This window comes from Stenella coeruleoalba, assembly GCF_951394435.1.
Source record: "Stenella coeruleoalba genome assembly, chromosome: 9".
In the NCBI taxonomy this organism is placed as follows: domain Eukaryota; kingdom Metazoa; phylum Chordata; class Mammalia; order Artiodactyla; family Delphinidae; genus Stenella; species Stenella coeruleoalba.
In genome coordinates this window covers 71,027,871-71,054,430 of record NC_137155.1, presented here as the reverse complement: position 1 = coordinate 71,054,430, position 26,560 = coordinate 71,027,871, and the positions used below count along the sequence as shown (strand labels likewise).

Genomic DNA, 26,560 nt, shown 5'->3' with positions numbered 1-26,560 from the left:
GAAGAACAAATGGAATGTTTCTTAACAGGTTTGGCAAGATGAGTGGAAAGTATTTCTCATATACATTTTTTTCTGAACAAGGGATAATTTGTGAAGGGATAAATTCGTGTAGGAAAAACAAGTTGGGAATAGATTGTAAGCAACAGTTTAATGAGTAAACCATCCACAGATTCCCAGAAACTGTTAGGCACTGAGAGAAATTGTCACTAAATATATGGTAGTGATTACCTTGAAAACCTCATCCAACTCAGAAACATACAGTTCATTATCCCTAATGTTATTTTTCTGAGTATTTTTGCATGTGTAAAAAATTTGCCCAGAGCCTGAAGACTGTAATTTTCCTTCCATAAATACATGGATTATCTGTGTGTTTGGTTTTTACAAACACTAGTGAGCAGTCATAATTCAGACAGGCACATTTTTATGATAGATATTTCCAATTATTGAGCAGAATAATCGATAATATGAACTTTAATATTTATCATATGCTTGTCATTGGGCTAGAAGGAAATATTGAGAAATATGACATGACTGCTGTTTTTAAGAAGTTTATTCATTTCATTGAAGAATTAAAAATAACACACCTGAAATAAGTAATAAGTATGTGTCATTTATAAGTGCCATAAAAGTTCAAAGAAGGGAGAATAAAGATGACATTTAGGGAAGATTGAGATTATGCTGACATGCGAGGACTTAAATATGTTTGTGATTTTCAAAGGAGGGAGAATATCAGCTTCTTCGAAGTGGAGAGGAAGGGTGTTATATGAAAAAAAACCCATCTTCGATATTACAACAATTTTATATTTAAGAAGAGATCAAAACCAGTGACTTTGGCTTTCATGGTGCAAATCAAGGAAAGTAAAGCTTCAGAAATCCCTATCTAGTAGGATAAACAAAAACTATGATTCTTAATGGGGTGAGGGAAAGAGGGGCATATCAGAATCTCTCCAGGCAACAGAAATTTTGGTACCATGGTTGAGAAACACTGGAGGAGGGAGCAAAATAGATGGAGATGCACTCCTGGTGGAGATGAGGTGAGAGAGAGAGAAAGTGGAAAAGACCTTGAAATGTGTGGAATAAGGTGAAGATATGGGAGTGGAAATGTGTGCTGGTAGATAGAGAGACCATTGAAAAATAAAGTGCCAGGCTAACATGACTGTACTTGATTTGACTGACAACAAAGGGCCATATTTGATTCTTAAGCATAGGAGTGTTAAGATGGGTGGAGTTCGGGAAAGCTCGTCTACCTGACATAGATACATAGGGTGAAAATGAAAGACTGAGAGAGAAGAAAGTGGAAGAAGATAGATGAGTTAGAAACATCTGGGCTATTTAGCTATGATGAGCCAGGGTTGGGGATAAAGTGAGGTAGTAGACTTTCTTCTGTCCCCAAGAAGATATAAAGGTATGACTTCAAGTCTGGAAAACTAAAAGGACTTATTGAGACTTACCTGATCATGAGGGTGATTTTCCCAGGGTGAGGTTTACGCATTACATTCCAGATACACCAAACCCTGCAATTTCTCCAAATGTGGGAAACTCTACTGCATAGTTTGTGGTGGTGGGTGATTGTGTTCTCACTTTCCCTTAAGGAAAATAAAAGATTTATTGTAACCATGCCCACACTCTTAACCTTACTTCCTCAGAGTGCATGCAACCCTGTTCTTTTCATGCACTTAGAAGGGCAGTTCGTTGGAAAACGTGGTCAATAGTTGAAGGTGCAACCCAATTTCAAGGACTTAGTATATTTCATGCTGTGGTGTAATTTCTTCATCTGGGTTGGCATTCTCCTTGTTTTACTTTGGTAAAAATATTTAGTACTAAATTATAAAAATAAGATTCAATTTCTCCTTCCAGTTATGTCTATCATGGTCAGGTAAACTCAAGAATGGTTAAATAAAGTGTTTTTGCCCACATGTATATGGAATGCAAATAAGTAAAAGTCTTTTCATTTTTCATTTGTGTGCCTCTTCCAGCATGTGGCCTTCTCTGGCTGGTAGTTAAGTGAGAGTCATACTTCAGAATATCAAGACAAATGGTATTGAAGGGTCCCTTCCCACCTTGTGGGTTCCCACTTTGCCTCTGTAGCTCTGAAAGTTGTCCAGAAATCTGTGTTGGCTGGCATCTGGAGAAGTTACCAATTGTGGGTCCAAAGTTGTCTACTAAAAGAGGGCATAGAGAAACAAGAATTTTTCATGCCTGTCCAGCTCGTAAATTGAGTAGCTACACCCTATGTAGGTAGCCTGGGAGAATTAGGTGGAAGAATTTACAAATGTATAGTTTCAATCTCACTGTTTCCCACAGTATTCTTAATCAAAGTCAGATCTGTTGTCCCAAGTTATTTTTACCTTGGCATTTTGAGGTATGATTTTAAGTGCCAGTAATGTGATTGTTTCCACAGTACTGTGACTTTTATTTTCTTAAAAAAACCAAACCAAAACAAAACAAAACACTTGTGGGCCACCCCAAGGACTCTGTACTGTCAGTGTCATTTTTAGTGGTGTCAGAAAAGCCACTGCCAGTTTTGACAAAGAAGGCAAGTCTACAGATATAATCACCACTGCTGCCTAAGTCACCAGAGAACATGGTAGTGTTTGAAAGCGCTAGAAATAAATTATTTAGTACTTAGCGTGCCTTTGTATTCAACATGCCACCACCAGGATAAAGTGGTTGAACTCTACCAAAAGGAGCAATTAATCAGAAAATACACACACACAGAAACACAGTTTCCAGCTGCCAATGATTTCATTGGATTTGAATAGGGTTTCAGCTGGAATCTGACATTTTGAAGAAAGCAATGAAAAACAGGAGAAAACAGCAGATTAAGAAGAAGGAGGAGCAAAGAAGAGGATGGGAGGTGAGAGTGACAGTAACTGCTGATGTCTTTGACAATTCAGTTTCTACACCGCCCAAATTAAGACAAAACAGGAAGAGGAAAAGTCAACTCTGCAAGTACAATACTTTCTATGTAACAACCTCACAATAAATTGCTAGAGTTTACAACCTGTAACAACTAACAGCTTATATCTAAGTCATAGGATTGGGAGTAGAGTGGAGGTTGCTTAAATAAAACATTTTTCCCAAAGAGTTGAGTAAAATAACATAAGGAATAAGGGTCAAGGCTCAGCAGCAGGCGAGGAAGATTGTGACCCTTTGGGCATAGAAGCCAATACCAGTATTTGGGAAGAGACCAGAGAAAAGGTAAATAAAGGCCAGTTCACATGGGCAGGAAATGACCCAACCTTTCTGCAGGTCAAGTCCTCATCAAGGTGCTAAGGGCAAACTCCTGAGGCTCTTCATTTCTGCACCTAGGCATCTTCTCTGAAACGTGACACAGTTGCTCCTTCTTCATTTCCTTCATCACCACCCCCAAAGACAGCCACAACTAAAATGTGGAGGGAAGAGGTAGGGGAGAAGTGAGGAGGGGTAGAAAACAGGTCAGAGGGGAAAAGGAAGAGAAAAATTCTGAGACAACAGCTTCTTCCTTCCCAGCTCCAGCCTGTTGTGGGGAGAAGGGAGGCGAATAGCTTGGCATTGGGTGTGAGATTTACATTTTAAACTTAAGTGGCTAATTCTTGGATGCCAGAAATAGACTGTTCTAATAGCCAAAAAATGCAGAAAAGTTATAGAATCTGGCTAAAACCCTGTTTAGGAAAGATAAGAGGGAGGAGATTCAATATAGAACAGTTGACATTTATTTTAAAAGATATAATTTTCATGTTTATTGAGACTACTCACTAAAGCAGTGCTATGGACTGAATGTTTGTGTCCCCCTAAAATGTATAAGTTGAAATCCTCATCCCCAAGGTGATAGTATTAGGAGATGGTGCCTTTGGGAAGTGATTAGGTCATGAGGATGGAGCCCTCATGAAAGGAATTAGTGCCTTTCTAAAAGAGATCCCAGAGAGTTCTCTTCCCCCTTTCGCCATGTGAGGACACAGGGAGAAGATAGTTGTCTGAGAACCAGGAAGTGGCCCTCACAAGACCCCAAATCTGCCCATAAATTCCTGTTGTTTATTAGTTACCCAGTCTATGGTATTTTTGTAATAGCAGCTTGAATGGACTAAAACAAGCAGTGTATCTTTGCTAGTGAAGAGATACTTTCTTACACATTCCTTGTCAATTAGCAGCATAATACTATGTCTTTGGTGTCTATCTGATCCTGTTGTTTCACAGACCCCTTTACTGAAACCTGCTCTCTGTGTCTACGTTCACTATAACTCCATTCTTGACTAGAATTTTAAAAACTTTTTATTGAGATATAATTCACATACCATACAATTCACCCAAAATATATTATTCAATGGTTCTTAGTATGACACAGAGTTGTGTACAATTTTATATTAGCACAAGCAATTTTATAACATTTTCATCACCCCCAAAAGAAATACCACACTCCTCACTCATAATTTCCCATCCCCATTGCCCCCCGCAGGCAACCAACCCTAAGCAGTCTACTTTCTATCTCCATATATCTTCCTATTTTGGACATTTTATATAAATGGAATATGTGGTCCTTTCTGAATGACTTTTTCACTTACCATAATGTTTAAAGGTCCATCAAAGTTGTAGCAAGAATTAGTATTTGATTTCTTTTTATTGTCAAATGCATTGATTATAAGGGTATACCACATTTTGTTTATCCATTCATCAGTTAGTGGACATTTGGGATGTTTCCACTTTTGGTTTTTATGAATAATGGTACTATTAATATTTGTGTAAGTTTTTATGTTAACTATGTTTTTGTTTCTCTCAGTTATATGCCTAGTAGTAGAATTGTTGAGTCATACGGTAACTCTATGTTTAACCCTTAGACATAATACCAGACTGTTTTCCAATGTGACTGTACCAGCTTACTTTTTTTTCTATCAGTGTGTAGGAGTTCTAATATCTCCAATTCTTAACAACACTTACTATCACTTTTCTGTTTCATTATATTCATTCTAATTTATGCAAAAGTATCTTCTGATTTTGATTTCCATTTCACTGATGGAAATTATGTAGGCTAATTATGTGAGCATAATTATATGAGCAATTATGTGCCTATTAGCCATTTGTATCTCTTGGCTGTAGAAATGTCTATTCAGATCTTTTGCCCATATCTTAATCATGTCTTTTTATTACTCAGTTGTAATAGCTCCCTATATATTCTAGATACAAGTTCCTTATGAGATATATGATTTGCAAAGTTTTTTTTCCCATTCTGTAGGTTGTCATTTCACTTTTTTGATGGTATCCTTTAAACTACAAAAGGTTTTAAATTTTTGTCTATTTATCTATTTTTGTTGTTGTTGCTTATCCTTTTACTATCATATTTAAGAGACAATTGCTTAATCCAAGGTCATAAAAATTTATGCCTATATTTTCTTCTAAGAGTTTAATAGTTTTAGCTTTTATATTTAGGTCTTTGATCATTTTGAGTTAACACTTACATATGGTGTAATATATGGGCCCAACTTTATTCTTTTGCATATAGATATCCAGTTGTTCTAGCACCACTTGTTGAAAAGATTATTCTTTCCTCCAGTGAACTGTCTTGGCACCAACTAATTTTAACCTGAGTCTTCTATTGAACTTTTCATACTATGCTTTTGGCCTTAGCTCCAAGTTCTTAGAACCTGCATTATTTCTCACTATGAAATTTGGTTCTTGAACATTTTTGGGTAAATCAATCTCTTCCTTAATGGCTGGAAAATTATAGCTGCTGACTGGCAGTGGTTGCATCTCCCCAACTCCTCTAGCACTACCCACAGAAACCATTACAACCTGCTACAATACTACCTCTAAATTATAGTTGGGCTCACTCCTGGTCCAGCCCACCGTTAATGATTAGCAATCCAATTTCTTCAAAAGTTGCCTCTATAAAAATTATTCTCATATGTACCTCTCTAAGTTCAGCTCTTCTCTAAACCTAAATTGCGAATCCTCTGAATGGCATCCCATCACTACCTCAAACTCAAATATATAAAACTTTGTGTTATCTATAAAACTTGTTTCAATTCCAGTGTTCCAAAGTCATTTCTGACACTTTGCTACCTTGGCTTCTGGTATAGCTACTTTTTTGTTTGTGTGACCAGTAAACAAATCAGAATTACCTTACTGTGAATTCAAATCTTCAGCAAAGACTGCGTTAGTTTGCTAGGGCTGTTGTAACAAAGTACCATGGACTGAGTGGCTTAAACAGAAGAAATTTATTGTCTCAGAGTTCTAAAGGCTAGATGTCCAAGATCAGTGTCATGCAGGGTTAGCTCCTTCTGAGGGCTGTGAGGGAGAAATCTGTTTCATGCCTCTCTGTTAGCTTCTGGTGGTTTACTGTCAATCTTTGATATTCCTTGTCTTCTGCTGCATCACCATGATATCTACTTTTATCTTCACATAGCATTCTGTGTGTAGGTATTTATGTGTGTTTTTGTGTGTGTGATTGCATGTGCATGTGCCCATATTTTCCATTTATATAAGAACACCAGTCATGTTGGATTAGGGGTCCACTCTACTCCTGTATGACCTCATCTTAACTTATAACTGCAATGGCCCTGTTTCCAAATACAGTTCCATTTTGAGGTTCTGGGGGTTAGAACTTCAATGTATGATTGGGGGGAGATACACAGTTCAACCGATAACAAAGATGAAGAAGATGAAAAAAGATTAGAGAACCCTAGATAAACAATCTCCACTTCCCTGCAGTCAAAAACTTCAGAGCTGATCTGATTACTATACTTTCCAAACTTTGTTACATTCATAGGTCAGGGTTTCCTGTGAAACAGACTCTGAGACTAAGATCTGCATATGGGAAGTCTTCTTAAGGATTAAAGATGTAAAGATTTTCCATCTATAGGTTTTTAAGTAACTTGCAGACTCTGCAGAGCATACTCATGTAAGGCCTTAATGTAAAGGCAAAAGATAAAGTGCTGTAAGAGAAAGTACAAGCAAGCATTGGGGTAAGAAAGACATCCAGACGCTAGCTCCCAAGTGTCCTTCTACACACAAGCACTGTACTTTGGGTCTAAATTGAAAAAGGTCTGTGGGAGAAATCTTGTCTTTAGGAAAACTCAAAGCAGAAGTTTCCAATAAGGATTTTATGCCCTTCTGCTCGTGCAGTTAAACGACGCTGTTTAACTAGTTAAAACATTTAGAAACCATCAACAAACAAAAAACCTGACGCTGGATGTTGTCAGGGAAGTTTCATCCTGCCAGGAATGAATCTATATTTATCTCTATATTCCCAACTATACCTACCATAATCTTAGAAAGTTGTTAGTAAAAGTTGTCACTCTGTGAGTCGAATGATGGCCCCCTCAAGGATACCTATGCCATGGATGAAGTGTGTGTGTGTGTGTGTGTGTGTGTGTGTGTGTGTGTGTGTGAGAGAGAGAGAGAGAGAGAGAGAGAGAGAGAGAAAGAAATATTTGATAGAAACTTACTAAAAAAATGATGGGTAAGAATTAGAGTAGGGGGCTTCCCTGGTGGTGCAGTGGTTGAGAGTCTGCCTGTGGATGCAGGGGACACGGGTTCGTGCCCCGGTCCGGGAAGATCCCACATGCCGCAGAGCGGCTGGGCCCGTGAGCCATGGCTGCTAAGCCTGCCGGTCTGGAGCCTGTGCTCCGCAACGGGAGAGGCCACAACAGTGAGAGGCCCGCGTACCACACACACACACACAAAAAAGTCATGTACCACCACATTCATTGCAGCTCTATTTACAATAGCCAGGACATAGAAGCAACCTAAATGTCCATCGACAGATGAATGGATAAAGAAGATGTGGCACATATATACAATGGAGTATTACTCAGCCATAAAAAGAAACGAAATTGAATTATTTGTAGTGAGGTGGATGGACCTAGAGTCTGTCATACAAAGTGAAGTAAATCAGAAAGAAAATAAAGGTTCTGAAGAATCTAGGGGCAGGAAAGGAATAAAAATGCAGACATAGAGAATGGACTTGAGGACGTGGGAAGGGAGAAGAGTAAGCTGGGACGAAGTGAGAGAGTGGCATGGAGTTACATACACTACCAAATGTAAAATAGGTAGCTAGTGGGAAGCAGCCACATAGCACAGAGAGATCAGCTCGGTGCTTTGTGACCACCTAGATAGGTGGGATGGGGAGGGTGGGAGGGAGACGCAAGAGGGAGGAGATTGGGGATATATGTATATGTATAGCTAATTCACTTTGTTATAAAGCAGAAAGTAACACACTATTGTAAAGCAATTACACTCCAATAAAGATGTTACAAAAAAAAAGTACAATAACAACAGAAACCAGGATACACAGTGCTTCAAGTCTCAGGCAAGGGACTAGTCAGAGGGGACAGGTCTCAGCCTCTGGGTTCGTACTTATGTATAAAGTTCTAGTGCAAAAGCAGATTATTGAGTTTAAGGCAAGATGGCAAGTTCTTAGGCTGAGGTTCCCAGCAAGATGTTGGCACTGAACATAAAGTGCCTGGACCAAATCTGAGGGTAAAGGTCAAGGCAAAAACTCAGTATTAATGGCTTAAGCTGACAAAATGGAGATGAAAAGAACTGAGACTTGGAAGCAACATAAATATCTAGTCACTGAGACTAAAGGAACCAAATTCCCAGAGGGATCAGTGAGGGACTTTTAACAGCACATGGTAGGTCCCAGGCAATGCAAAATTGTATAATACAAAATTGCAGCTAAAATTCTCTCCAGGGTTTGCCTGGGACAGTCCGGGTTTGTCCTCGTTTTGCCTATTATCTCAGAGTCCCATTCCATTTAGAATTGTCCTAGACAAAACATCAAAGTTTGAATGATGTATTATGTGGTCACATGACTTGGGGAATGGGAAAGCTGATTACTAAGGAGCCTTCATTTTTACCCGCCTCTGTCAGAATTGGCTTGGGAACACCAGGTGAGACATGAGAAGCCGAGAGAAGGTGCATGGGTTATGGCCAAATGAGGGAAAAAAGTGATCAAAGACCACCTACCTAGGCAGAGGAACATGTATTCTGATGTCCCAGTATAGTTCTCTTTTGTTGTTTTTCTTTTAACATAATGCCCTAGTTAATTATATAATGCTTCCCCCACATTTTTGTTTTCAGTTTGGCAAGTGACTCTACTGTTTCCCAAATGAAACAGTGATTGGGATTGGATTAATTTAATTGAAATAACTGTTACCATGATGCAAAAAAAAAAAATTGTTGACTATCCAGTTACTTTAATGAGAAATGATTGTGTGACTGTGGTGCGAAGAAAGCGTGAAGTTGCATATAACTAAATTTCTGTCAAAACAAAATGACATAAATCCAGTGAAATTATGCATTTTCTAATTTGCTTTAATTCAAGTGAATTCTATAACCTAAATTTGACATTCCCACTCTTGGGAAGCTGAATTCTTCAGAGATTGAACGTCTCAACTCCTTAGGCCAAGATAGAGCCTTTAATTGAAAAATAATTTTATTCTTTCTTTCTTGTTTTAAGAGGCAAAAAATTTAAAATCACTGTATTTTTTCTCTTCTAGTCCTAAGAGAGGTTTGCCCATTCATGACATAATTGAAAGTTTTCAAACCTAAAACACCTTTAAAACAGGAATAAATCAGGACTAAGTAGGGTTCCTCTCTATGCTTTTTGGAGAATAGGTTCCAGGAAGCTCTCAGACGGCTCAAAGTAGGACAGTGTAGTAAGAAATGAGGCTAGAAATAAGGGCAGGGTACCATTGGGGAAGAAAGGGTTAGCAAATAATTGCCTAAGAAAACATTTACCGAGAGTTGAAAGCTTATCATGAGAGTGGCTACCCAACATTGTTAGAATTTATCTCAGTTGATAACATAAACAACGAAAAGATATAAAATTTTTAATCTATCAATTCCTGTATTTAATGAGTTTCAGGGCCGTACAGTGTAGTGGTTAAGAGTACTACATGCTACCTGGACCCAGCTTTTAGCTTCATCTCCTACAAGGTGTATAACCCTGGATACATCATATGCCATTTAATTCTCATTTTTTCCAGCAGTAAAATGCGGCTGACCATAATAGTATGTCACAGAGTTATGAGAATTGTCCAATTAATGTAGGCTCTAAAAGTACCTACAATTATTTTCTCTAATCTGTTTTTCATTCTATCAGCCAAAGTCAGAAAAAGTTTTAATAAATCTTCATCTGGGAACTGGATATTTAAGGTTTCCCACTGACTACGATGGTTTTATTCACTCAAGTCTCTCTACAGTCATCTCACTCAAGTTTCTCTACAATCATCTCTCTCTCTTTTATTTTTTTCCCTACAATCATCTCTGAAACTCCTTTTCAGCTTGTCCTGGTCCAAATAATTGTTGACTTTTGCACATGTGGAGATATTTATCCATATAGTCTGGACAATAAATTTAGCACCAGAAGACTGGTGCTTCTGTTCTGTTTCTAATGTGGTTGTAGAATCCAAAGCATGTTCTTCATCCTGAGGCAGAGTCACATACTGTGTAGCTTGTAACAGATAAAATAATCAAGGCCACCTGTAAAGTATATTGAGAATAACGTAATAGGAGAATGGATGTAGTCACTGCTTTAATGCCTAAGTCTTAGAATCACTTTGAACCCTTTTGTACTTTTGCTAAGTATAAATATAAGGAAGCTTCCATTAGTATTATTTGGAATATTGAAATCCATTGAATAACAGGACCATCTGGAGAGGGAGTTAGAGGTCTTGTAAGTTACCTTCCCACTAGCCTCCTCAGGTGCATGTGCACATAAAGATATTAATTCTAATATATCTCCAGAAGGACATAATTACTTTACCAAAGGAAATGACTTTTAGTAACTTCCTTAACTCTGTTATGCTTGTTTCCTCATGGGATTAAAATGGGTATAATTTTGCCTACATTTTGTAGTTGTGATGAGGATTAATAACATGATGCCCCTATAGTATATATAGCACAGTGCCTGGCATATGGCGAGTACTAAGTGAATGATGTATATCCACACAGAAATCATTATGCCTATTAGTATTTCAGATTATATTTAACATTATGTACAAATTCTTAAAATCCGTAGTCCTCAATTCAAAGAGTTAAAAAAATAAGTTTTATAGATTAGCTACTGGTTAAACATTAGTATATTTTATTCTGGGGATTTGAAATATTCCTTATTCCTTTCCAAGTTTTTTAAATTTCTTTTTGATCACCTTTCTAGTTCTTTTCTTGTTCAGCAAAATTCAAAGCTGAGAAATAAAAACATATCCTAATGAAGTATAATATTATCTCAGAAAATGTGTTTTTTAATTTCTGTGAAATTTAGTAGGATGTTGTTTCCTTCTTCTGATTTGCATCACATTTTTGAGGTAATTTAAAACATATAATTACAAATATATATATATTCAGTAAGAAAATATCAATAAGAAAGAAAAGGAAGAAAATTAAAATCACTTGTGGTAATTATCTGCTTTAGCTAGAACAGAGGAACTGGTACTGAACTTGTTCACCAAAAGAACAACAACTATGAAACTAGACAAAATACACAAACCAACTCCTTTAAGCTCTGGACAGTAGGCAGCACAAGAGCACAATCTCTGAAGCAGAGAAATTCACAAGGTGAACACATGCTTGTTCCAGTTCTCTGTCTAAGGCAGGTGTCCCCAACCCCCAGGCCACAGACCAGTACCAGTCCATGGCCTGTTAGGAACCGGGCTGCACAGCAGGAGGTGAGCGGTGGGCAAGCGAGTGAAGCTTCATCTGCATTTACCGCTGCTCCCCATGGCTCGCATTACTGCCTGAGCTCCACCTCCTGTCAGATCAGTGGTGGTATTAGATTCTCATAGGAGCTCAAACCCTACCGTGAACTGCGCATGCGACGGATCTAGGTTGCACACTCCTTATGAGAATCTAATGCCTGATGATCTGAATTGGAGCTGAGGTGGTGATGCTAGCACTGGGGAGTGGCTGCAAATACAGATTATCGTTAGCAGAGAGGTTTGACTGCACAGAGACCATAATAAATCAATGGCTTACAGACTCATATCAAAACCCTATCAGAGAGTGGCAAGTGAAAACAAGCTCAGGGCTGCCACTGATTCTGCTTATGGCGAGTTGTATAATTATTTCATTACATATTACAATGTAATAATAAGAGAAATGAAGTACACAATAAATGTAATGTACTTGAACTATCCCAAAAGCATCCATCCACCCCGGTCCATGGAAAAATTGTCTTCCACGAAACCAGTCCCTGGTACCCAAAAGGTTGGGGACCGCTGGTCTAAGGGATAATTTCCTAATTTCCCAGCATAGGGAACTTGAGTTCAAGGAGAGCCTCGTGGTCCTCTATGAGATGAGGAGGAAAAGATAGGAGTTTGAAGCAGCTAAAGTGGCTGGAATAAATATGGTATAACATTGTTAATATTGTTATAATGTTCATATTATATAAATGGATATATGATATATATCATTACAAGAATGTATATTGATAGTATGTATATGTTAATTTTCTTTCACATGCAGTGGTCCATGATAGTCATATCATAATTTTGAATTATACTCCTTATAAGATAAAGTGACTTTTTCTCATTTTACATATTATACATTCAATGTATAATACATATTATACATTCAATGTAATATGAATACATGTTATGTGTTTGATTACACTTGCCTGACATAATTTGACTGTTGTGTTACTTTGAATTTTTGTGTGTCTTGGAATGTCTCAAGAACAACATGTAGTTGAATTTAATTTTTAAAATCAAATCTTAGAACCAATTTGATGGGTCAAGTCCAATTTCATCTGTAATTTAAAGGGATATACATTTACTAGGTTAATCATTTATATTCTTAATTTGTAAATATATTTATTTCCTATTATTTCTCTCATTTTATGTGAAGAAAATAATTATATATATATGAGTATATATTATATACATCTTTTATATTCATTTTAAAAATTTTTCTCCAATGCTTTAGAAAATGTGTACAGTTTATAATCCTTATAAAAGATATCAAAGTTCTCAAGAGAATTTTAAGGTTTATTTAATTGAGTCTTCTTTTTTTTTTTAATAGATTTATTTATTTTATTTCTGGCTGCGTTGGGTCTTCATTGCTGCACACGGGCTTTCTCTAGTTGCCACGAGCAGAGGCTATTCTTCGTTGCGGTGCGTGGGCTTCTCATTGCAGTGGCTTCTCTTGTTGTGGAGCACAGGCTCTAGGCACGCAGGCTTCAGTAGTTGCGGCATACGGGCTCAGTAGATGTGGCTCGCGAGCTCTAGAGTGCAGGCTCAGTAGTTGTGGCACACGGGCTTAATTGCTCTGCAGCATGTGGGATCTTCCCGGACCAGGGCTCGAACCCATGTCCTCTGCATTGGCAGGTGGATTCTTAACCACTGCACCACCAGGGAAGCCCCTATTTGAGTCTTCTTTAATCAGGAAAATTTTATTCCCTTCCCGATAATTCCCCACACATACACACTACTCAAGCTTTGACAATATTACTGGTATTTCTGATACTGATTATAGGTATTACATATTTTTAATAATATAGATTTTCATTGAAGAGTAATTCCTGCATTACATTTAGTTTTAAACCCAGATTTATATATAATCTAATCATTTCAACCCTTTAATTGCTACTAATACTCATTACTATTTCCAACCTCCAGTCAATGACGTTGATGTGTCCTTTGGTGAAAAACATTTCTCCATTTGAAGCTAAGATCTCTAATCAGCAGAGATCAAAATTGGAGAAGAGGAAGGAAAAATTCTGCAAGTGTGTTGTTAGTTTTAATAATGAGAGGCCCCACTTCCACTTCTATCCCTAAATCCCTAGATTCACATATTATGGCTTTGAGAGAAACAATGCTATTGGTCTTTGTTTCTGAGTATATACTACGTCGTGTAAGATTAATCTTCAAAAACGTCAGGTTACTATCACCCCTTTAGTGCCATGACTTGATCATTGGGTGACTATCTAACCAGATGCTTTTGGATTACAGGGCTTATGATAATGCTGGTGAATTCCATATACATGAGTCATTGCCACATTTATTTTGCTACAAAATGAGTTCCTTGGCCAGGAACAGTGTTGCTTATGCCACGGCAATGAATAAGGCATTTATAAGCTCATGAATAATGGGGCTTGTAGAAGCCTTGTGGACAAGGAAAAAAATCCATATCCAAAATAAGGGTGTATTCTAATGAGGGCAGCTCTCTGCCCCAGCCAAGACAGAAGGCGTACAATAAACCTACAGCCAGGTGTCTGGCTCATCTCTATTGGGAGGATCAACACTGTTCTCTGAGAAGCTCAGTTCCAGGTCAAAATCTTATATGTGATCTTTTAGGCCCAACCATAGGCAATTACAAAGGCTCTGTCTGACCACACTGGGGAAATGTTCCTTCCCCACACCAGGCTTGGTGCACTGTCAGTGCATTACAGTTTTCTGGAGGGAGTTGCTGGCCCCCAGACCCCTCAAGACCAGAACATGCTCGTGTGTATATCTGTATTCCTAGCACAGGGGCCACAGTTAGGAGGCCTCCTTGTGGGGGAGGGGTATCTTGGTTGAGCCATTTTTTTCACCCTTACTCAATACTTTACCACTCCTAGCCATCCCCCTCTCCTCCTTCCCATGATGAATTTATTCTAATATTCCTATAACCCTAAAGATTTGTGTTTTCTTAAATTTTATCAGAGTATAGTTGATTTACAGTGTTGTGTTAGTTTCAGTTGTACAGCAAAGTGATTCAGTTTTACATATACATATATTCATTATTTTTCAGATTCTTTTTTTATATAGGTTATCACAAGAGTATTGAGTGGAGTTCCCTGTGCTATACAGTAGGTCCTTGTTGGTTATCAATATTATATATAGTAGTGTGTGTATGTTAATCCCAAGCCACTGATTTATCCTTTCCCCCATGTTTCACCTTTGGTAACCATAAATTTGTTTTCAATATTTGTAAGTCTATTTCTGTTTTGTAAATAAGTTCATTTGTATCATTTTTAAATTAGATTTCACATACGAGTGATATCATATGATATTTCTCTTTCTCTATCTGACTTCACTTAGTATGATAATCTCTAGGTCCATCCATGTTGCTGTAAATGGCATTATTTTGTTCTTTTTTACAGCTGAGTAACATTCCATTGTATATATGTACCACATCTTCTTTATCCATTCATCTGTTGATAGACATTTAGGTTGCTTCCATGTCTTGGCTATTGTAAATAGTACTGCAATGAACATTGGGGTGCATGTATCTTTTCTAATTATGGTTTTCTCTGGATATATGCCCAGGAGTGTGACTGCTGGATCATATGGTAGTTCTAGTTTTAGCTTTTTAAGGAACCTCTATACTGTTCTCCATAGTGGTTGTTCCAATTTACATTCCCACTAAAAGTGTAGGAAGGTTCCCTTTCTCCACACTCTCTCCAGCATTTACTGTTTGTAGACTATTTGATGATGGCCATTCTGACTGGTGTGAGGTGATACCTCATTGTAGTTTTGATTTGCATTTCTCTGATAATTAGTGATATTGAGCATCTTTTCATGTGCTTTTTGGCCATCTGTATGGGTTCTTTGGAGAAATGTCTATTTAGATCTTCTACCCATTTTTTGTTTGTTTTTTTGACATAGAGCTGCACAAGCTGTTTGTATATCTTGGAGATTAATCCCTTGTCTGTCGCTTCATTTGCAAATGTTTTCTCCCACTCCATAGGTTGTCTTTTCGTTTTATTTATGGTTTCTTTCCCGTGCAGAAGCTTTTAAGTTTAATTAGGTCCCATTTGTTTATTTTTGTTTTTATTTTCATTACTCTAGGAGGCAGATCAAAAAAGATATTGCTGTGATCTATGTCAAAGAGTGTTCTGTGTATGTTTTCCTCTAAGAGTTTTTTAGTGCCCAGCCTTACATTTAGGTCTTTGATCAGTATTGAATCCAAGTCTTGGTTATCTAAACAAGTAAACTGTTGAAGCCATTTTCAGCTGCATAAGCTACTCCATTAAATTCAAAATGTCAGTAAATGCACCCATATCAAGAAATTTGGTCCAATCCAGCATTATATTCCTTCCTCCATTTGGTCTAAGACCCTTAGAATCCATCCCCATACATATTCCCCCCAGGTTAACCTTTGCATTTTTCCCCCTGGAATAACCAACATGGGACTCTAGTTTTATATCTAGAAACAACAAAGAGGGTTGGAATGGATCTTGAGAAAATCATGATTCCCCTTGCAGAGCAACTTCCCCAAAGGAACTTATTACTGGGTCTTCAAGCAACGAAAGCTAGTATCCTCAGATAAGATACAGGAGGACAGATAGCTTCTACTGTTAAGGGAAACCGAGAGAGCCTTGGGATGTTCAAGAGTCTCATCTTCCTCTGAGTCCCCCAATGTGTCCTCAACTTTGATATTCCAAATATAATTGCCAAAACTTTTGCATGAAAATCTTAGCAAGTTTGAATTCATTCTATGTTGTAATTATGCAACATACCCAATTAAATCTTGAGTCTAATTTTCAATGAGGATGGACTTATAGCTATAAGAAATAAACCTTCTTTTAGGGTCATCACAGAATCTCCTTGGTTCTCTGACGTTGGCTTGAACTGGGAACTTAAAGTTCTGATAGACATTTTCTTTCTGTAGGTTCTCTAATATAGCCAAAAGGAACTCTCCAACTCCTTCATCCTATAGCCATATTATTTCTGTAACAGTCAAGTTCAGCAGCTATTTGATTCCCCAAAATACTTTGTCAGCAAGCATTCCATTACCACCAGTGATAGGTGATAATTTGTTTAGTCCTGGTGCCATGGTGTACCCATGTCCAGTTGGCAAGAGCTCAGCGCTGAATTCAAGATCAAGGATACAACAAACCAATCCCATTCTGATGTGAGAGCAAGTACTATATTAGTCAGAGGTAAGTCAGGAACATAGAAATCACACTAGCTATTTTAACTGAAAGAATGTAATATAGGAAAAGTTGTTACACAGGCACTGGAGGACTAAAAAGGCAAACAAGAACACTGAGGCAATGTGAATTAGTAATGGCAGGAAGCAGCAACCAACTCTAAGCCAGAAGAACAAAAGAGAGATGTTGGAAACATCTGAACCTGCAGAGCTAGGACCCTGACCTCTGAAGAGATGGCACTCTTGACTACTGCCAACACTCCATTTTCTCAGAGAAGGGATCCCACCAAAAATGGGATTCAGACCTCTGAGGAGGGTCCCTCTGTGGCAAAATGAGGCTGGTCTGGGAATGTGGAATGAAGCAGCCTACTAGAACCAACTGCCCTTTCTGAGGTGAAGGGATGTTTCTGAGAGGTGCTGACAGGAACAATAAGCAAACAGGAAGAAACAAGTCCTTCCTCTTTGCTCCAGCTTCCTAGTCTCCCTCAAGTGCCCCCTATTGGCATTGCCACGCGGTAAAGGAGAAATACAATCTGCAGAGTCTGAGCTTCAGAATTATAAAGCTGGTTATAGAAAGCTGGGTTTAGAGCTGAGAGACAAGGTTAATATTTAGCACACAGTGTCCTCACAATTCTTAAGCTCTTAATTTTGATTCATCTCCTGGTAGGTTGGAATTAATCTTCACATAATTTCAACATCATATTTCTGCATATTTTTTTGTACATTTGAATTCCAAGAATATTATTCTCTTGCCTTTGCTAACAAATTACAACTTTAGTATTTATAAAATTCTTGGATTATATAGTTTTTCTATTAAAAATTCCTTAGCTGTTATTCTACAATATTCAGGAATTTAGTGTTGTAGGGGAGAGTTTGAAGGCTAAAATTTTTTGTTTCTTTGTAGGTAGTCCATTTTCCTCTTGAATGGTGATTGAATTGGTTTTATTCTTAATGATCAAAACATTAACTATGATATGCCTGGGGGTCTCTGCATTCATTTGGTTTGGAATGAAATGACCCTCTTTCAATCTGTTCCACAGTTTCTCTTTGGCTTGGAGATTTATTCTCATATTTTGTCATCAATTACTGCATCATTTTTGTTTGGTCTAGTTTCTTCTTCAAACACAGCAATTATCTATATGCTGGCTTTCCAGTCTTTCTCTTAGATATCTATCATTTTATTTCTTATTGTTTTGTGTATTTTTTTCCTTTTCCTTTGACGTCTGGGAGAGCTGTTAAAATATATCCTTTAGGGCTTCCCTGGTGGCGCAGTGGTTGAGAGTCCACCTGCCGATGCAGGGGACACGGGTTCGTGCCCCGGTCCGGGAAGATCCCACTATGCCGCGGAGCGGCTGGGCCCGTGAGCCATGGCTGCTGAGCCTGCGCTCCGCAACAGGAGAGGCAACAACAGTGAGAGGCCCGCGTACCGCAAAATATATATATATATCCTTTATATCACTGATTCTATTTTCTGCAATATCACTTATGCTCAGGGCTGCTATTCCATTTATATATCCTTGCAGTCCTTCCTGATCACAACTTGTCTTTCCCTCTTATCTTGTTGCCTTTTAATATTATTCGGTTTTCTTTTTATGAATCCCAACTCCTGTTTCATAAACGCCATGCCTCCTGGCAATCTGTTGCAGATGCCACGCTTTTTCCTGAAATTTTCTTCTGGCCATTTATTGGATAATTTTCAAAGATATTTTCTGCTTTTAAGTCTTATGAGTATCATTTTCATTACCTTATTCCTCAGTTCAATAGTGAGGTTTCATTTTCTTTTAAGACATCTCCCAAAATAGTGTACTATATTCAAATTCCATATCTCCCATTAGATATAGTGTATGGGTTGTTTTGAATATTCTTGTTTTCTTCTTCTGTGACAAATATTCTTCTCTCTGCTACATCTCAAGGGTAAATTTATTTTCTCAGCTCCCAGTCTATTTCTCAGTTTCCAAAAAGATTTCTACTAGTTGTCTTCTATGATGAAATATTTCAGTATTCCTACTTCCTGGTATCTGTCCTTGTGAACATAAAGTGTACATGAAAACTTAGAATTTCCTGCCAGCATGTTCTTCTATCAAAGTTATTCCTGTTTCCTCTTCTGTCTTTCCAGTTTTACTTGTGATTATTCCACAGTACTGCTACTGTCAGTACTTCTCACCCTCCTACCTCCTTCCACACCAGTCCAGGTGTATTCATGGATTTGCTCTCTCTTTCTCTCTTCTTCAATAGAATGTATAGTCAGAGTAGATACTATGTCTGATTGACCCACATTAAGCAGAACACTTCCCCAACTACCCAGTTAATACATTTTCTGAATATTTGAAGCTGGATGTAGACATACCTTTTCTACAAGAAAAAAAAATTGCTACATAATATGAAGCCAGGAGTATCCAATTAGAAATGTCTAATTGTGTCTTTCTCAATCCAGCCACATGTGTGGTTCATCCCAGATTCCCTGTAAATCAGAGCCCAAGGCAAGGATTATTTGGGTTGCATGAACCCAGGACAGCAAGAGTGAGGTATAAGGAAAGTGAGGTAATGAAGGAGGCCAAGTAGTGCAAAGTCATACATTCTCACACTGACAACTGCTTCACAACAGCCCCTCAACAGGTGCCTCTGCTGGGCACGTTCAGGGTCTCAGGAGAGCTTTATGGACAAACATACTCAGAGCAGTTCATGAAATGGAAGGAGAAGGTGGGGTTTATTTACATACTCTTCCTTGTATTTCACTTTCCATTGAACAAAGTTTGCTCATGGGAGAATTAACTGTCCCACACTTCCGGGTTGCATCATCTGGATCCTTTAGCAGCTTCTTAGAATGCCTGGAGTGTGTATTTTATTCAGATTCAGGAATTGCAGGTGAAACCAAAAGTCTGGCATGTAAGACTGGTCTACCGGGTTGCACAGAAGTGGCCAGTGACTTGTTGGCTGCCCCAGGTGGAGATGATGTGGTCCAGGAAGACGGAGGGTGAAGGCAATCTGGGGTGATGAATATGATTTATATGATACTTTGTTTATAATTAATAATAAACTCTTATAGAATCTGGTTTTAGGGCACCCATCAGACTTTATTTTCAATGTTGTTATTGCTTTTTAGCAACCAAGCTCAGGCTTTTTAAGTGAGAGATTTTAGTGGGAGTCTAGTAGAAAATTGATATCAATAGCTGATGGCTAGGTGTGAGAGTAACTTTTGAGATATGCATGAATATTTCAAGGAAAAGTAAGCTTCATCTCTCTATATGTACCTTATAATTATCAGTATGTCAATTTGTAAAATTACTCTAGCTGATTTATTTTTAATAAAAGGTGAACTCTAATTTATTAGTTGACATTGTTTAATTCCTTTTTCAAAGTTATAAAGGATTTATTCTCTGCTTGAACATCTAGTATTTGACATGTCACATTTTCTGCTTATATTTTCTTTTGAGAAAGTTGGCAGATTTTGATAAAATACAGAAAGCTAATAAGCGGTAGCAAGATAGACTATAAAATTACTTTGTGGTTCTGGCTGTTTTCTTAAAAAAAGTGAATGAGAAATTTTCATGTTAACATGTCACCTGTGAGTGTACAAATCATGATTTAGCATTCAGAGAACTAGATAAACTAAAATGTGTCCTCTGTTAAAAGTGTTTAATATATAATGGTATTAAGTTACTACCATTTGGAAGACTATCAGTCAAGAAAAATAATTACGAAATTTTCTCTCTTTAATGATTATATATCATCTTGTACAAGAAAAGGCAGTGATACTGATCCACAAGGATAGGACAGTGGTTCTGAGTTATTTTTCAAGTTCTGGTAGAAAGCAAATTGTGCAAATTAAGTTTTTCCCTATGATTACATTGGCAATCATTTGAAATATGTATTTATAGTCTAAGAAAATTCATAGGTTTCTTTGTTCAGTATTCCAGTGTAGCAAAATAAACCTAGGTACATACACGCTGCTTTAAAATACATAAATGGACCCAGTATTTCTCTGGATTTAAGACAGAAGAGGCTCTTTAACTGCTTAGAAATGTTTATGTCTTGTGTAGGAAAATATGAAGTAAAAGTAAAGTTTTCCCTAAACAATTTTAACCTTGCTTTTGTTTATGTAGTTAGAGGGAAAAGAGGAAAGACTATATACGATGGAAGAAGAGTAGAAATAAATCATGGCCAAGGGGAAGAGGAAAATGAACAGTGAAAGGAAAGATAATAAGAAAGGAACACTAAATATAGTTGTCAGGTGTTGGAAATCAGTATTAAAAATTTAAAGCACCAGAACCAGGGCATGATTACCTACCTCCAACATGGAGAAGCCCTTTATTGCATTGTTTTTAATTTAAAAAGTTCAGAATATTCAAAATACATTTCCCCCAATAGCCAGTAATTCATATTTTAATGCTCATCCAGTTAAGAAACATATACATCCCAAGTTCCTGGACTATTGCATTTTTCATCAACAAAAGCAATTTTTACCAGAGATGTGTTTTCTACCTAAGCAACATAATATCACGTTCTACTGTGTGAAAACAGATAATATGTGAAGTTATGCTGTACATTTCCTGTCAGAATCTGACTGTAAAATGTGACCTTTACTGAAAGCTGGCATTATGTACAGATATTTTGATATCTCAATTCATGAAAACATTTCTTAACAAATTGAAAGCAGTGACCTGTCTCTACTCTAATAAATATATGTATACATTTTGCATATATATACATATATATATATATTATATAAAGTAGAATCTTTCAAGCTAAGGGGAGAAGGTGGAAGAAGGGTCACCAAATCATGTTAGAGAAACTACATTGAAAAGCAATGCAAAAAGCGAAGCAATAAACCATTTTCATTCTGTAATGAAAACTTTTAATAGATAAGATAAAAAATAATGAAGAACTTCATTTCTTAGATTCCGGTTTTTCTTTAAAAATGTGCTTTAGCTGCACTTCATTTCACACACCTGAGTAGTCATACATTCCTTCATGTAGCAATATTTGCCTTCTAGCATCAGCTTTTAGGAAATCTACCAGGACAACTCACATGAAAAATGTATATTCCTACAAAGAAGCTTTTTTTTTTTAACCAAATGACTTGTTTCACTTGTTAAAAAAAACTAACAGGCTTTTCCAATTTTTTAATATTTCTGGTAGTAGAAAGAGGTTTTCAGTTACCCGACAGATACACCTTATCTCATACTGCAATTCTCTCAGGCAATGCATACGCATTTTGTGTCCTTTCACAGTGCAGTTCACCTGGAGACAAAAGCAAGAAGAATTTGTTTCACTTGAGCTATTCCCTTTTAACATATGCTTTCCAGCTGACTAAAGTTATCTTCAAAATTGCAACAGTCAAAAGGGCATCAGCCATAACCATCACAATTGTCATGGATTTTTTTTCGCATTTTAATACTTAATAAAGGGAAGAGAAACTTGTTATAATTTGTTCATTAATATTCTAGCACTCATAATTTACCATGTACATATAGAGTCCTACAATTACCTACAAATTAGCTTTATTAAAAGATACCTGATTTTAAAATATCATGCTCAAAAAAATACCTCCTATGAAATATGACCACTGGAGAAAAAAAGAATTCTTATGTTGCCATTTTAAATAAGAATATCTCATTGGCCTTGCTGTTAAAAGAACAATAGAAGACTAATTAGCTCAACTATGTATTAGTCCCAGCGAGGAAACCCCAAAGCCCACAGTAATTTTGACACAGATGTATGCCACATGATACCTTTATTATATGCTAATGATATTTGACCAGGAAACATAATCAAAACTTTGTAAAAAATCGGTTAGAACAATTTCATCATTAAAAAAAGCTTTATGTTCACTATAAGTTCTTCTAACATTTTTGCTAATTTAATTATGTTCTGTGCATCTGTTTAATAGATCAAATTAACGTATTTTTCACGTGAAGTGGCTATTTTAACATCTCTAAAATGACCACTTATGTTTTGAAGGATACAGAACCGTAGACAGTCAGCTAACAAAGAATTCAGGTTTTTATTAGTCTTTTTCCTATGATTGTTACTGCATTGAATAAAGATACATCATGACTGCCCAAGATTTTCATCAAGAGGTACAAATTTATTTAACGTATCAGGCAGAAGTGTTTTTGGCGGTGGTGTTGGTGGTTGCTTTTGGCCAGCATCAGGAATATAGCTAGAAAATTTCCTATGGTCCCCTCTATGTTCTATGTCTATTCTGCTGAAGTTCTGAGAGGTCAGAAGCTATTTCTACTCTGTTTACCACTGTTGGTTTAACATCTAGCATTGCATTCAGCCTTTAGTCAGTATTTATTGAATATGTTTATTATTATTATTATTATTATTATTATTATTATTATTATTGGCGGTACGCGGGCCTCTCACTGTTGTGGCCTCTCCCATTGCGGAGCACAGGCTCCGGACGCGCAGGCTCAGCGGCCATGGCTCACGGGCCCAGCTGCTCCGCGGCATGTGGGATCTTCCCGGACCGGGGCACGAACCCGTGTCCCCTGAATCGGCAGGCGGACCCTCAACCACTGCGCCACCAGGGAAGCCCTGAATATGTTTATTATTGAATAAATGAAGAAAGGAATGGTAACTTCTGGATGATAGGGAGCTACAAAGCGGCGTTCATTTTAAGACATTTTCCTTATGTGTCCTGTACCTTGATGTCTTGGACAATTAAACATCAAATAACAATTATATGATAATGATGATGGAAAATGATGAAATAATGATTATTGTTCTCAGCCTTGGCTTGACTTCAGCATCACCTGGGGATTTTTAAAAATACTGTCGCCTGGTTTCCACAGCAATTCTGTGCTAATTGGTCTGGGGGGTGGCCTGGGCACTGAGATGTTTGAAATCTGTCCAAGTAGTTCTAGTGAGCAGCTAAGACTGAGAACCACTGTTAATGCATGATGGTGTGATGATGACTACGAGGAAGAAGAGACATTTCAGGATATCTACCTTATAATCTTAATTTATGAAAATGAAAAGGGTTTCTTTTTCATGAAAAGCCAATTTTAAGTAATATGAAAAATCCATTCCATTTCTGCTGGACACACCAGCACACACACACACACAGAAATACAACCTTAAGCACTTTCCTTTCTCCATTTCAAGAAGCGTTTAAGAAACCTGAACCTAGAACTCAGAAGCTCAGCTCCATGCTATCCCCATGTGCCTTTGGTCTCTGGATCCAGGAAATGGATTTCTGTCTTGTCCCTGCATGTGTAAATCTTTGCTTTGAAACACTTTTTTAAGTTAATTAACTAATTGTATTTTTATTGAGCTATAATTGACATATGACATTGCGTAAGTTTAAGGTGTACAGTGTGTTCCTTTGATACATTTATATATTGCTGTACGATTACCACTATATATCACTTACATATAGGATCTAAAAAAGCTTTGAAACACTTTGACTTGACTTATGCCACTTGCCCTGTGAGCAGGGTTCTTCCTTGGTTTCTCTCACATCTCAAGAGCCCAAATCCTGCTCTTTCTACTCTCCAGAAACTCTTTAATTTTTTCAGAAAAACTATAGCTTTGGCGCCAAGATTACCAAGGAGCAGAGTTGATAGCCACTACAAAGTATAATTTATGGATCTACAAATAGCCCCCATGAAACACATCCCAAAATATCCACTAAAAGTATCTCTGCTGGAGATGAGTCTACTTGTGTTCAATTTGACAAATTTGCTGAGTATTCTAGGGTTATGATTATGGAAGCCATTTTTTCCAAACTAACAGTTGGGATAGACCTTCAGAGGATCTAGCAGTAGGAGAGGATATTTGATGCCAAACTCACGAAATCCAAAGTTAACTAAAACAGTTTTTTCTAAAGTACTCTTTTAGTCATAAAATTGATCATTGTTCTTAATGCAGGAGTTTTTTTATTGCATCTCAGAACAAGGGAAAAGTCTTTCGGTCCCAACGCCAGAACTGTTTAGAAAAAATGAAAACAAAAAACTATGGAAACTGTTCAGGAAAGGAGGAGTAGTTAAAACACGATATTTCATCTGTAATCTTTTCATTTATTGACTGTGTGAAAATAGGAAAAGTATTTTTTCTCTGCAAAATTTTCTTATCTGTACATTGAGAAGAATAATTTCTATTTCACAGTGTTGTCATGAGAATTAGATTAGGTAATGCACTCAGGATGGTACACAGAGAAACAGGTACTAAAACATAGTTCCTGTAACAATAATTAATATTGTTGCCAAGAATAGAAATTACCTTCCCTGCTTCTTTGGAACTGCGTAAAACTTATTTTGCTCCTTCATTTGATAAAGAACTTTATCTGTGACCTCTAAAATTGTCCATCAGTAGTTAAGTGTTGGTGGAAATGCAGATTATCTCACAGCTAATCCACTCACAAGATGATACCTCAGCTAGAAATACAACAGGAAACATTACTTTCTGAGAAAAAAAGGAGAGCTAACAAGCAGGCGTTTTTCACCTATTTTAAGCTAATTTTTTAAATACTTCTATTCCACAGCAGGATTGTTTCACTTCCAACAGCTCTTCATATGCAACTACCAGCCAGGTTAAGAATTTAATGCATAGTTATTGTGACATGATTTTTTGACAAGAGCATTCAGCTGTCGTTAGCGAGTGAAAGTTGAAAAGATTGGATTGGTCAAATAAAAGCACTTTAGGCTGGGAATGCAATTGAGAAAAGGCAACAGTCAAAACACTGCCAAAGTGCTTCATGATATTGGAATGTTATCTGGATTGGGTCAGAGGAAATGTTGAAGTGGTGTCATGGTTTACAGCTCAACTTCAAATTTAGAATTTGATAATCTAAGACTTACCAGGAATCCGCAATCATTGTCATAATAAAGTAATGGCCATAAAATGTTGTTGAATGTTTATCATTTAGAAAAGGGAACATAGCAAAAGTGCATAATAGTTTTGCTTAAAATTACCTATTGTTAAGACTAAGTAAGTGATATATATATATATATATATATTATAAAATAACTTTTTTGCTTTATTTTTGATGTTCTGAGGTATTCATTGTGTTTTTTTGTTTTTGTTTTTTTGTTTGGTTTTGTTCTGGTTTTTTTTGGCAATCCCAAACAAACTCTTACTAAAAGTGATTGTCTGGGATTATAAGTGGGAAATTTATGTGGAGCTCTAGGAAAGTTACCAATCATTGCATTTAAAGAAATGAGCAAATCCAAGAGCTGGTAAGCTCTATTTAAAGAAGAAAGCTTGAGACAGTTTATCGAGTAGATGTGGTCCTTTGTTTATAGAAGAGACTGCTTACTGGGTTCATGATAAGAGGAAAGGAAACAGGCATTAGAAGATGTTTCCTTTATTTAATTCTGTCAGGTTAGTGTGATTATGACTGAGAAAAATTAGGTTAGAATATCAGAAAAGCTGCTTCTAAGAGTGTTTCCTGTATGCTGCTCTGAAGCATTGGAACAAATCAACATCATTCATTTATTTATTCATCAAAAAATGTATATTAAATATTTGCTAAGTAAGATATCCATGAGTGGGAAGTCAGAGATAAGTTGATGACTTATTTGCTAAAGGTGGATTGTAGATTATGGCTTACAACTATAGCCAGAATCGGGCTTCCCTGGTGGCGCAGTGGTTGAGAGTCCGTCTGCCGATGCAGGGCACATGGGTTCGTGCCCCGGTCCGGGAAGATCCCACGTGCCATGGAGCAGCTAGGCCCGTGAGCCATGGCCGCTGAGCCTGTGTGTCCAGAGCCTGTGTGTCCGGA

General features: G+C 37.2%; 1 protein-coding gene across 18 annotated transcripts in view; it reads left to right on the top strand.

Moving 5' to 3' along the window:
- Window positions 1–26,560, top strand: part of LOC307192094 (uncharacterized protein) — an 868,937-nt gene that overhangs the window by 720,710 nt on the left and 121,667 nt on the right. The window lies entirely within an intron of this gene.